Consider the following 13534-nt stretch of genomic DNA (forward strand, 5'->3'; position numbering starts at 1 on the left):
ACATATTGCTCAAATGTTGTCTTATATCTGGTGTTACTCTTGAGAATTTTAATGATCCCATAATTATCTTTTGAATGATCTTTTTCTGTCTAAAAACTTTTCAGTTTTTTTTTTTTTCATTTTTATACTATTAAATTTCATATAATGTGTCCAGGTATGGGTGTTTTTTGTTTTTGTTGTTTGAATTTAAAAAAAAAAAATCTCTTGTTTGACATCATATTATTTAAATTTGATGCTTCACACCTTTCTTTAGTTTTTGGTCATTATTTTTTCAAATACTTTCTTCATTTCAGTCATTTTTTCTTTCTTCCTGGGGCTTCTACTTTATAAATGCTGAAACATTTTTCATCCTCCATACCTCCTAACATTTAAAAAAAATATTTGTATCATTTTATTTCTTTCCAGTGTCTTCTGAAGAGTTCCTTGGTCTGATCTTCCAGTCAGCAATTTGTTCTTGGACTTCAATAATTTGGTTTTTATTTCAGTAGTGAATTTATATTTCATCTATTATATATATTTTTGAAAAAATTTAATTTGGGACATTTCAAACATAAAAACGTAGACATAATAAAAAAATAGACCACCATGAATCCATCACTAGCTTAAACATTTATCAGCTCATGGCCAATCTTGTTTCATTTTTACCCTTATCTGTTTTTCTCCCTGCAAACCAAAAACCTGATAATGTTTCATCTATAAGTGTTTCAGCATGTGTCTCTAAAGATCTGAATTATTTATTTCTAGGCAAAACCATTATTTCTAAACATACCGTTATCATTAGCATTAATTCCTCAACATTATTAAATATCCAATCAGTACTTAAAATCCATATTTTCATGTAATCATCTCTTTAATTATCCTTTAGAGTTTAATTGGTGAAATCAGTATCAAAATATGGAGTTTATATTGCAATTGCTTGAGTTTTCAATCTCTTTAAATCTATAGATCTCTTTATTTATTTACTAAAGAAGTCAATTATTTGTTTCCCAGTTTGAATTTTGTTTATTGCATTCCTGTGGTGTTCTTTGAAATCATTTCTGTGAAATCTATATTTGCTGTAAATTAGTAGTAAGAACTAGAATCTTGAACAGATTTAGTTTTGAATTTTGGAGGAAACTTCTCAATAGATAATTGTTGGATACTTCTATCAGAAGGTCCATAATGGCCTTTTTAGGTTTTGGATTATATCATTCATTGATCATCATTGTCTTAGTTCATTGCTTCATTAGGAATTGCAAAATGGTGATACTTTACTTTCCTACTCATTCACATTTATTAGCTGGAAAACTCTATGTTATCAGTTGAATTATGTTCCCAAAAAGACATGTTGAGTCCTAATTCCTGTACCTGTGAATGTGATATTATTTGGAAGTAGGCTCTTTGCATATGTAATCAAGTGAAAATGAGGTCATTAGGGTGGGTCCTTAATCTAGTATGACTGGTGTTTTTATAAGAAGAAGGAAATTTGGATATAGACTTAGACACAGATACAGAGGGAAGATGACCATATGAAGACAGAAGCAGAGATTAAAGTTACGCTGCCCCAAGTCAGGGAATACCTGGGGCTACCAGAAGCTGGAAGAGACAAGGAAGGGTCCTCCCTTAGGGGCTCTGGAGGAAGTATGGCCCTGCCAATATCTTGATTTTGGATTCTGGACTCCAGAAATTTTGGAGAATAAATTTCTTATGTTTCAAGCTATCCAGTTTGTCATAATTTTTTACAGCAGCCATTGGAAGCTAATATTCAATAATGAGAAACTTTCCCTCTTCTGAAGTTAGTTAATATAGGAAAGGAAGAATATTCACTTGATTGTTTCGATTCACATACCAGTTTTCTAAGTAATTATTTCAATACCTGGTTCTTCCAAAGGTGACTAGCAAGGTTGTTTTTGTTATGTTTTGTTTCATACTAAATATTTTATACAAATAGATTTAACCATATTTTATATCTTTAAATGCATTGCCGTACTGTTTCTTGATGTTCATATTGCTCCATCTTTGGCCTCTTCAGTTGGCTCCTAAGTGCTTTTGGCTCACTCTCAGAAGTGTTTAATAACTTCCTTATTTAGTGATTGATATGGCAAGATATTTCAAGTTCATTTTATATATTTACTAGTCCAGACCTCATGTCACATATTTCTTTAAAAAGCTGAGCTGTCTTTTAGTGTAAAATGGTATTTAGAGACCACAGGATGGGCACCAAGGGAGCTTGTGGCTACTAGGTTGATCTAGAGCTAGGAAATACATACATATATTTTTCGGATCAAATACATTATGAATTCATATTGTTACTTCTAACTCAAATTCAGGACTCTAGGGTTTTTACTCTAGCTCATCTATTTACAGTGATTTCTCCTTTTCCTATGTTCCTAATTCCAGTATCTCTAGACTAAGGCAATTTCTTATTGCTTTATTCTAAAATACTACAGCAAAAGCTATACAATGAGTATCAATACTACCACCTATACTATGATTACTGAAAATTGCTTGTTTTCAGTTCTTTTTGTCCTTATTACACATTGCTCCAAGGACGTATTGCCAGTTTACTTTGTTTTAGTGTTATTTGGAAGGATTTCTCTCATACTGATTATGCACAAACTGAATATATCTTTAGGTTCATTTGTTTAATTTTGCTTTAAAAATTTTAGATTGCTTTTTTATTATTTAGTTTTGTTTTATAATTATGTACATCATAATTATGTACATTTAGGTCTACTTTCTATCCATGTTCACTTCATCCTGTTTCCTCCTTCTCTCATAGGTAACTGTTTTCCTACCTGTAGTTCCATTTTGTTCTTTTTTTAAGAACACTTTCTACTACTTCAGGTTAATCTTATTTATTAAATCTTTAAAATATGTTTATGCTTATTTTATATTTTTCATATGTGTTACATTTATGTTTACTTTGATCTTAGTTTAGATTGCTAAGTTTGTTCTTTTTCTATCATTGCACACATCCCTCTCCTATGGCAGTCAGCCCCAATCTGCCCCAGACTTCATTTTCCTCTCAACACTATGTTGCAACAACCTTCTCTCTCCCCAGTGATTCCTCAGGATCTTTGGTTTTTCAGATCTTCATGCTTTCCTTTTACCTATGTGGCATATCCAGGGGTTGGACTAGGGGAGGGAAGTGGTAACCCAGCAAGTCTACCATCTACAGTTAGGAGCCTCAATTAGTTATTTCGAACATTTTAAAATATAAGGACAACTAGCAAAGACTGTTTGAATATTATCAACTCTAAGGGGGAATGGATTTTAGTTATTTAGAGATAAATGACAGAAATTGTTTCCAATTATCCAACTTTAGTATATACACAAATAGGAAAAAGAACCAGTTGTATTCCCATTGAATAGCTGGCTTTATTATTCTATTTATATTTTATGTAAAGAATATATTTTCCCTTTGCATTTCATATTATATTTTCTTGCTTTTAAAAGTATGTTGCATGTTTTAATTATCAGCATAAGCATGGACTTTGGAGAAAGATGGACTTGAATTAAATTCCAATTCTGTACTAGCAAGCTCTGTGACTTTGGGTAAGTTACAATAATAATAATCTCTAACTTATAGGGATTTTGTAAACATAGTGCTTGGCACTTAGAAAATGTTCAATAAATATTGGCCTTTTGTGATGATGATGATGATTAATGATGCCTATGATGATAAAAATGACTGATGATGTGAGGCTACACTTCTCTTTTCCATGCACCTTCAGTTATATGGAAAGATAATAAGATGACTAACTAGTGAATATATAAAGTATCAGAAATATGCCTATTCAATAAAATTAGAGACAAATGTTATAGTATATATCCTTTTATTTGACATAAACAATTTGGGTCTAACAAAATCGTAATTTAAAATAACCACCATCTTATAATGTGTACTGACTTAGATTTTAAATAAGGCAATAATAAGTTTTTGAGAATTTGGTCTTTTGATTTGAGTACAAATGCTTATATGAGAAAAAGTATTCTCACTTCATTTTATTTTTTATTTCATAGATAACTCTTTTATATGTGAGCTATGTTTCAGTCTTTTGAATTCTCTGTGAGTTTCCTGTTTACATATTTTGCTCATTTATATCTCATTAATATTTATAGTTGTATACTGCAGAGATTAGGAAGGACTCAGGTATCCTGAACTTTACTGGAATGAAATCCCTCCCATCTTGTTAAAAAGCTTTAAACTGTTTTTTGACACAATTTGTGCTTTCTGGGATTTGGAATTTTCTTAATCCCCAATCCAGTGGTTTCTCTAAATTTTTCAGCCTGTGCTCAGGGATTAGTGTTCATTTGCCCCCATTCATTTAAACAAGGTGTAGGAGAACAGAGTAGGACAGACGACCAGTGGTGGAGGTGATGCTCTGAATGCTACTCCCTGGGTCCACACGTGGTCTAGTGATGTGGCCTTTCCTGCTCCCCAGGCTGCAATTTGTGGAGATAAACTACTGAAAAGAGGAAGTAAAAAAATGTAATTTTGTTTCAGAATTAAAATTTCTGTTAGCAAAAGTTGATTACCCTGCTTTATAAGGAGGTAAATCCTGCTGTAGAGAAGACTATTATACTTCTTTTTAAGACTGAGTGCCCTTAATAGTTCAGGTATTTGGATTTAATACCATATGTTTCAAATGTGCTTGATTTGTGTGATAGATATATTTAAATACAATATGCCTCTTCTCTGTTTCCCCATGATTTTGAACAGAGGTGATAAATTCTTTTACTCATTTACTTAACACACATTTATGAAATGCTTACTGTGTGCAGGTATTATTTAGACTTGAAAATCAGAATTCACTTAAAATCAGTCTTTCAGAGATCTCAAATGGGTCCAGTGCTTGCTATTGAATATTTAGTATAGTGAGATGCTTCAGCCTACACAACACACAAAGCTGCTGCCTGTGGCAGAGCAGTTATTTAGCATTGCCTTTTTTTTCTCCCAAAGGTAACCACAGGTTTGAACTATTTCATCCAAGCTATCAGTACTTAGGAACAGCAGTGAGAATGTCCCTGGCTAGGTACAGGGGTGAAATTCATGGCTGTAGAATAGGACAAAGGCAGTTGCTCTTAGGACCGGTATTAATACTGTGTTCTAATCAACTGAGCTAAACAATCTCAGACTTTGCAAAGAAGATGCTTCTTGATTAGAAGAGGAACAAACTCAACAGATTTCACAAATTTCAGTGGGTTCTATAGATTTTAACAACCCAAAATTTCAAGGTCAACCCGAAAACAGCTGTCTTTGTCTTATAGCTATTAATCTGAGTCTGCACTTCGGAGGCTATTTTATGTTGACTTTGAAATAAACCATCATCACTGATGATAAATATACACTTGGACCTGACCTGGCTGTACAAATAAAGTCCACTCTCCATAATAATCAGGAGCAGCAGTGTCTGACTGTGCAAGGTAGCTAGCCACATTCACAGACCGTACAATCTAATTCCTCCTTCCACAAATGTTGATTACACTGAAAGAGGATCCTTTGCAAAGCTAATTCAGTAGCACCGTCTCCTCTCCCAAAAGGCTGGAGGATGATCTCACTGTCATATAAGGCCATTAGCTTCCCCTGCAGCACAACTCGCCATCTGGCCTGGATTCTGCTGATTGGTTGGGAGCTTTTCTGGCAACCTTACTCTTCTGGTGGTTGGCGTGGGAGGTGGAAACTGGGAGGGGGCAGCTGGACAACATATGACTGCTGTTATCTCTTGGGGAAGCCAGGTGAGCTCTGAGCACTGTCTGATAGCAGCAGGACATGCCTGGTACTGATTGTTCAGCATTCGTCACAGATGACCTGGTCATTTATGATCAACATGGCATGGTGGACAGGTGAAAAAAGCAAAACAAAACAAAACAACTCTTCTTAATAACACTGGAATCTTTGACTTTTAATCTTGTCATTAGACAGCTGATCTAAGAGAGTCACTGAAGCATTGCTTTTATTAGCAATGCATCTTTTGAATAACAGCCAGCCTAAGCCTTGAATCAAATCTAAGTTTACTCCATTAATATTCTCTGTCAGTTCTGACAGTAGTTCCTGTTTTTAGCATCTCTTGGCATTACAGAGTTAGAATTCTGACTGAATTGTTGGGAATAGGGGGCAAAATTGAGTATTGTGTTGCCTTTGTTGAATTGCACTCAGGGTTAATTGCTGCTAATTATGCAGCTGCTTTTTGGGGCAGTTCTATCCAGTTCTATATCTGAACACTGGGGAAGGCATACATAGGGAGGCTCTGGAAAAAGTAAGACTCCAGCAAAACAGCTAATCATAGCTCACATGTAAGACTGAAAATGTGTTCTTTCTTTTGCCTTTATTTTATATTTTTTAAAGATTCTGGTTCTTAACGGAGCAAAATGTTAGTAAAAGCAACAACAACATTCAGTTGTCAACATCTGAGAGGGGTTGTTATGGCTACTGTTGAGTACAATGGCTAAGAATTACTTCTGTAGCGAATAAGACAATGAGTCTAATCACTGAAGACATGAAATAAAAGAAAAGGATAGGGAGGCTGGAAAAGGGCTCCTCAGCTGGTTCTGAGTGCTGTTAAAAAGGCCATGCTGACAAATCAGAGACTCAGTATCACATGTTCAGCAGTTTAGGTTTTGAATGCCACATGGTAGTTTAGCTTAATATGTTTGACAGAAAGTAGTAAGTCTTACTTGTTTGGCAAAATGATAAGTGTTCCCATTTTTTTGGATTGTATGTTTCTTCACTTAACTCTGCATATCAAGTGCAGGAGAAATAAAGTTCATGCAAAATTAAGCATCGGTAATTAGTGACTCTACTGTAATTGAATCAGCGTTCAGGGTGACATACCTAAAAGACACTGTGGGTTTTCAAAACATTAATTTACAACAAGGGAGGAGAAAAGGATGTATGGTAGAGACATCAACATGCTTTACATAGATGCGGTGGGGGAGAGGAGTCTAAATTGGCAGGATCCTTCCACTTTCTTCACTGTGCTCATTCTAACCTCACTCCAACGTGGCCTCAGGCTCTGGATTCAGTTCACATGAGAGAGGCTTGTGATGAGGTGGAAGCGGTTCAGTCTTGTTTTTCCCTCAACCAAGCCAAGTATTGTAGTTACGTAAAAGTTTATCCAACTGACAGCCATCACTTAGGGCCTCCTATTTACAATTCCAGGACAGGTAAAGGTCAGTTACGGTCAACAGAAATTCAGCATTGCTTGTGGCAAAGGCCGAACTGACCCACTGAACAAAGAGCTGTATTATCACCAATGGGAGAAAAGTACAGTAGCTCCAACTGAATACTTGACAAGTGAAGGAATGTGGTGTAGCAGAGAGCCTTGAATGCTGCTGCATAGCCAGTCAAGGATAGTTTTAGGAAAGGAGTAAATTTTAAATAGGATTTCATAGGAGGGTTGCCAATCCTAAGTAGGTAAAAAAAGGTTTTCCTATAAATGAATTAGTAAGCATCCATTGAGTGACAACTATATGTTAAGTGTTATGAGATTTTTCTATTCACTAACTCTTTTAATCTTTGCCATAGTCCTGTCAGATAAGGATTATTAGTCTCATTTTACAGAAGAGGAAATTGAGACTAAGATATTTGGTATCTGGGTTAAATGGCTGGAGAGGGATGGAAATTGGAGCCCAGGTATTGGCCCTTGTAGCTCTGTCCCCGTTCCACTTCCATTGCACCACAGGGGCCTGTCCTTGTAACAACCAAACAGGAGTAGTGCCAACACTGGAAAAGTGGAAAGCTAAAACATGGACCCTGATGTTTTTCCTGATCCCAGGGCACCTGATACGTTCCACAGTGTTTACTGTCGTCACTACCATTTCCTGCCCACTCTACCTCTGCTGGTCATAGAGGAAGCCATAGGTGTTCTCATACCCATGGGTTCCCCTGTGCAGGCACTGACAGAGCTTGATAAGTTGATTCATGCTCTAGAGCTCTCAGCGGCTCTCTTCCTCTCAGCTTTCACCTTCAATGTTCTGCACAGCACGCCTGTGGCAGCTCTGCTAATCTACTGTCAGACAAAGGAGGAGGAAAAAAGCAGGATGCTGACACAGAACTCATATTAGGAAAATCTTTCCCCAGCTAGTTCTTTCTATCCTTGATTATTTTGTGAACACAGATTTCGTTAGAAAGCGATTGATCTGAACATCTGGGGGCTCATGCAGCGACAGTAGCTCCTTCTAATTGCTAAGATGTGGTTTCATTCTGATTTCTTGCAAGCAGTGCAATCTTTATGCACAAACTATTGATAAATTACACATTTAAGGCATTTGAGAGTATCAGTCGAGTGCATTTGTGGTTCCCGTGGATTTTCTTCTTTATTTTCCCTGCCTGAACTTTTCCTTGTTCCTTCACCTTCCCACCACCTATTGCCATTCCAATTAGTCTCCAAAGCATTCACTTAATAAATAGAAAATCAGCATTGTGCTTTACCATTTATCTGCTAACTCACGCTGGGATTTGGGAGAGGGGCTAGTGTGAAGGATGACTCCAAAGAACATTATTTTTTCTTCTTACTGAATAGTCTCATGGAAATGCTTTTGGATGTGAGGACAGTATTTATAAACACCCATGGCCAGTTGGCTTAGCAGGTTGTTTACACGTGGGCACACGTGTGTGGCTTGTTAGTGCAGGGCTGTGCATTCCTCCAGGAGAGGTTCTGTTGTTATGTGTGCTATGAAATTTCAAATAAGGGAAGAACAACAGCTGTAATGGGCCCCATCCAATGATGGCAAAAGGTGAATAAAATTATTCCCTCTGGGAAGTAAGATGCTCATTTAGTGGAGGGAAATTATCATTTCCAAGTAGAACATTTGGCTTCCTGAGAGTGAAAGTGGCTGCACGGCTTGATAATAATAACACCTTGGGCTGTAATAGTACCCTTTCGCCTCTGAGAACTAGGCTCTTTGCTCCTAAATTCATCTTTACGACATCCTTGCAAAGTGGGTAGGCTCAGGTGTTATTGGCCATCTTTTATGGATGAAGAAACTGAGAGGCTGAAAAATTCAGCAATTTTTCCTTGGAAGCCCAGAAATCAATCTTCAGATTGGGGTTTCTAACCTTGTCGCTTTTGACATTTTTTGACCAGATAATGCTGTGTTGCGGGGACTGTCCTGGGCATTGTAGGATTTCAGCAGCATCTCTGGTCTCTATCCACTAGATGCCAGAATCACCTCCCAGTTGTGACAACCAAAAATGTCTCCAGACATTGTCAAGTGTCCCCTAGGGGGCAGAATTGCCTCTAGTTGAGACCCCTGATCACTTGGTCAACCTGGACCACCTCCTGTAGCCTGTAGGAAACCTTAGGCAAAATTGGAAATCATCAAAATTTGCTTCGACATCCGTGGTTCCTTCTATCTGTATTAACAGTACTTACGTAGGATTCACTGTTATAAGGACTTTATTATATTAATTTATTCCATTCTCACAGCCATCCTATTTTAATCTCATTTTACACCTAAGGAAACAGAATCATTAGAGAGATTTGCTGCCCATGTTTACACAGCTAGGCAGCTGGGTTGGCTTTATGAGTGTGTGACCTGTACACAGGGTCCATGTTTAGAAGGGCCTGATGCTAGGTTTAATGGTCTGCTGTTGCCATATTGAAATTCTTAATCATTTTTGAACAAGATACCCCACATTTTTATTTTGTATTGGGCTCCATAAATTATGTAGCTAGTTCTGCTAAGAGGTGAAACAACTAGTATTTGAATCCAGGCTGTCTAAAGACTGTATGTTTAATGTTTTCACCATACTGCCTCTTACTCTCTTCCTTGTTCATTCACTCATTTATTCATTCAGTAAATTGTGCTATGAGTTGATTATGAACCAAGAACTAGTCTTGGCAGTGAGGGAACAATCGAGACACAACAGATGCTGTCCCTCCTTTCATGAAGCTCAGTCTCAGGAGGAATATAAACCACTAAACAGGCATTTGCAATTCAGCATGGTGTGTGTTATGATAGGGAAGGCCCGGGTGCTATGGAGCATATAGGAGGGCACTTAACACAGTCTAGGAGGATCAGAGAAGGTTTACCAGCTGAGGCATAAGGACCGAATCAGATACACTATCAAAAAATGGAAACAAGTATGATCTAAGTGAACGAAAATGGTAGCACAAATGCCAGAAGTGTGGGGAAGTGTAACATAATTAGGGACTTAAAAATAGCTTAGTGTGGGGCTTCCCTGGTGGCGCAGTGGTTGAGAGTCTGCCTGCCAGTGCAGGGCACACGGGTTCGAGCCCTGGTCTGGGAAGATCCCACAGGCCGTGCAGCAGCTAGGCCCTTGAGCCACAATTACTGAGCCTGCGTGTCTGGAGCCTGTGCTCCGCAACAAGAGAGGCCGTGATAGTGAGAGGCCCGCGCACCGCGGTGAAGAGTGGCCCCCGCTTGCCACAACTAGAGAAAGCCCTCGCACAGAAACGAAGACCCAACACAGCCATAAATAAAATAAATAAAATGAAACTTAAAAAAAAAGAAAAATAGCTTAGTGTGGATGGAGTGTTGAATTAGTCAACTTTCACCATTACAGTGCAGTAACGACCTCACCATCCCTGTTGTTAACAACAAAGGTTTATTTGTCACACATGTTGCAGATGCTCCGCTATTGAGTGGTGGTGCTGCTCCCTGAGTCTTCATTTCAGGACCAAGTCTAGAGGGACAATTCCTAATTGGACATGACATTCTCACGATTGAGGAAAAAGATAGAAATGATTAAGTCACAATCCCATTGGCTCATATTCCATGGGTTAAACAAACATGTGGCCAAACTGGTCACGAGTGAAGCAGGCAAGTATTTCCCTCCCCTAGGGGGCACTACAAGTCACATGGCAATGGATGGGGATGTTATCAATATATTCCTTTTAATGGGAGGGCAGAGACTAACTGGGAACAATAATAGATTCTACCATGTAAAGTGAGAGGGAAGGAGTAGCAAGAGATGAAGTTTTGGAAATAAGCAGGAGCTAGGTTATGCAAAGTCTTAGCGATCATGTTAAAGAGTTTAGGCTCAACCTGTTACTCTTTTCTCCACTTTTTATTAGGTCCTAAGTGACTTACTCAAAATCTGCCTTTAGATTCAACAGAAATCATCATCAACAACAGCTATAGCAGCAATAAATGAAAGAAAAACCAAATATGATAAAATCATTATACATTAAAGTACAAATGATTCATATAGGATACTTATGTTTTTACAGAAACAAAGAAAAGACTCACTAATTGTGGAATGTCAGGCAATAATGTACAGGTGAAGGGTGCATTTTTATTTTATCTGTGGAGGAGGGAATTTCTTGGAGTCTCAGAAATGATACCTTTCTACTGCTGACTTCTAAGTGTGGTTCTACGGATGAAGACAGGTCCATAAATATTAACTGAGTACACTATATGCTTTAAAAACTGGTAATTGCTGAATATACATCTTCGAAATGCAATTGAGACTGATGAGACGGGAGCCTGGCACAGTGAAAAGAGTGTGACTCTTGACCTCCGAGAGACTTGCATTTGACTCCTGATTCATTTAGTTAATATCTGTTAATTTGAACACATTGCTGAACATCTTTGAACTTTGGTTTTCTCATCTGTAAAAGGGAATTTTAATACTTCCCTTCTAACCACAAATCCCACAGTAATAACAGCTAACTATTATTGAGTACTTCTTCTGTGCCTGGCACAGGGCTAAGAACTTTGTATTATGATACTTAAACTTTATCACAACCCAATGAAGTGAATGTTGTGATTGTACAGAGGAGGAAACTGAGAGCTAAAGAGGTTAAGCCACTTGCCCAAGGTCAAACATTAAGCAAGGCTTGGAATCCGAAAGTGAGTTCAGTTACATGACTAAAGCTCAACTCTTTATTACCATGTAATAGCAATAATGGTGATAACGATAATAGTAAGCCAGGCAAAATTCCAAGCTCTTTTAAAAAAATTAAGTCATTTAATTCTCACAAATACCCTTTCAGAAGCTGCAAGTGATATAGAATCTCAGTTTTAATATTATACGCATGTAACCATGTATGTATATATTGTTATCTGTGTATATCTCTTTGTTAATTAAGCATCTTTCTATTCTTGGTCTGTGATTGTAAGTAGGTGAGGTACATTAAGCTGTCCAATTTGTTAGACATAATTTTTTCAATGGAAAATGCGAATCTGCAAGCTTGAGAAAAACCCAATAGACAGCTTGTTAGTATTGTCCCTAAAATTAGAGTAAATAAGCTTTGAGTAAGGATGTCAGGTCCTCAGTCTCAAATTTAAGCTATAAATAATACCAGGTGGATTTTATCAAGGACTTTGACATCTCAGAGGCCTCTTTTTACTCCTTCTGAGTTCCTGGCTGTGTCCTGGAATATTTGAAATATTAGGTTAAATGACCTATGGATAAGTTAATCACTAGTGTAAGTTACTTTCACAACATTTTCTGGGTTCTATTTCTGTGATTTTTCCCAGGATTCAAGGATAGCCCAGATACATGTTTTCTTTTGCCTCTCTATTGGATTATCTGCACAGTAGAAGGTCACTGGCTTTGTCCTATTCCCAGGCCCATCTAACAAATTGAGTAACGTCCTATATTTTGCCTGGCATTATTTGAGATGTTCTGTGAATGGTTTCTCTTTATATGTGTTTTTTCCCCCCCAAAATCAAATGAAAAGAATTTCCAAGTTTGTAACAATCAGTCTGGATGGAAATGTTACTCATCTTTCAGCATAATATTTGACTGCGATTTTCTAATTAAAACATGTCTTCCAGAAGAGTCCTCTTATGCCTTCAACTAATTGGCTCTTGTGAGCTTCTTTTATAGTATCTTAATAAAAACTGAGGTTGAATAACTAAAATTTTAAGATTTAGCTATGAGGCTAAATGAATATTTATTCCACCTTCAAGCAGCCCTTCTGTGTTTAAAAAGGAGCATTATATTTTCCAACCCACAACAATAAAATGAACATTAATGGCTTCTTTTACCCATGCTAACAAAAGGATTCACCACAGCTTAGTGGGTATTTACTTAGAACAGACAATGTCTCCATCTCAGATCTTGAAGAGTCAATGATATGATGTAGTCTGTATTAAACCCAAATTAAAGTGCCTTTCGGGTGGTCCAAAAGGGTTTCATCATCATATGGCCGTGTTTCTCAGAGTGGTTGGCTCACCACCTGTGCAAGGATCACATTGAGGTGCTTGTTAAAAATCTAGGTTCTCAGGCTCTCCTCCATCCTACTGTGTCAGCCTTGGAGATTTGGACTTTGTAATTTGCACCTTTAATAAATTCCTCTGGAGATTCTTATACATGCTGATATTTGAGAAGCACTGTTGAGAATTCCCTGGCAATGTAGTGTTTAGGACTCAGTGCTGTCACTGCCGAGGCCCGGGTTCGATCCCTGATTGGGGAACTGCAATATCCTGCAAGCTGCATGGCCAAAAAAAAACCACTATTATGGGGAACAGGAAAAGAAAAAACATTTTGTCAACAGAGATTTAGCAGCTATTCTGCTGCTTGCATTCTTTCTCAGAGATTTTAGTTAAAAAATGTAAACCTTAGATGCTCCATTAA

The sequence above is a fragment of the Balaenoptera borealis genome (genome assembly GCF_965194805.1).
Source record: "Balaenoptera borealis genome assembly, chromosome: 4".
NCBI lineage: Eukaryota > Metazoa > Chordata > Mammalia > Artiodactyla > Balaenopteridae > Balaenoptera > Balaenoptera borealis.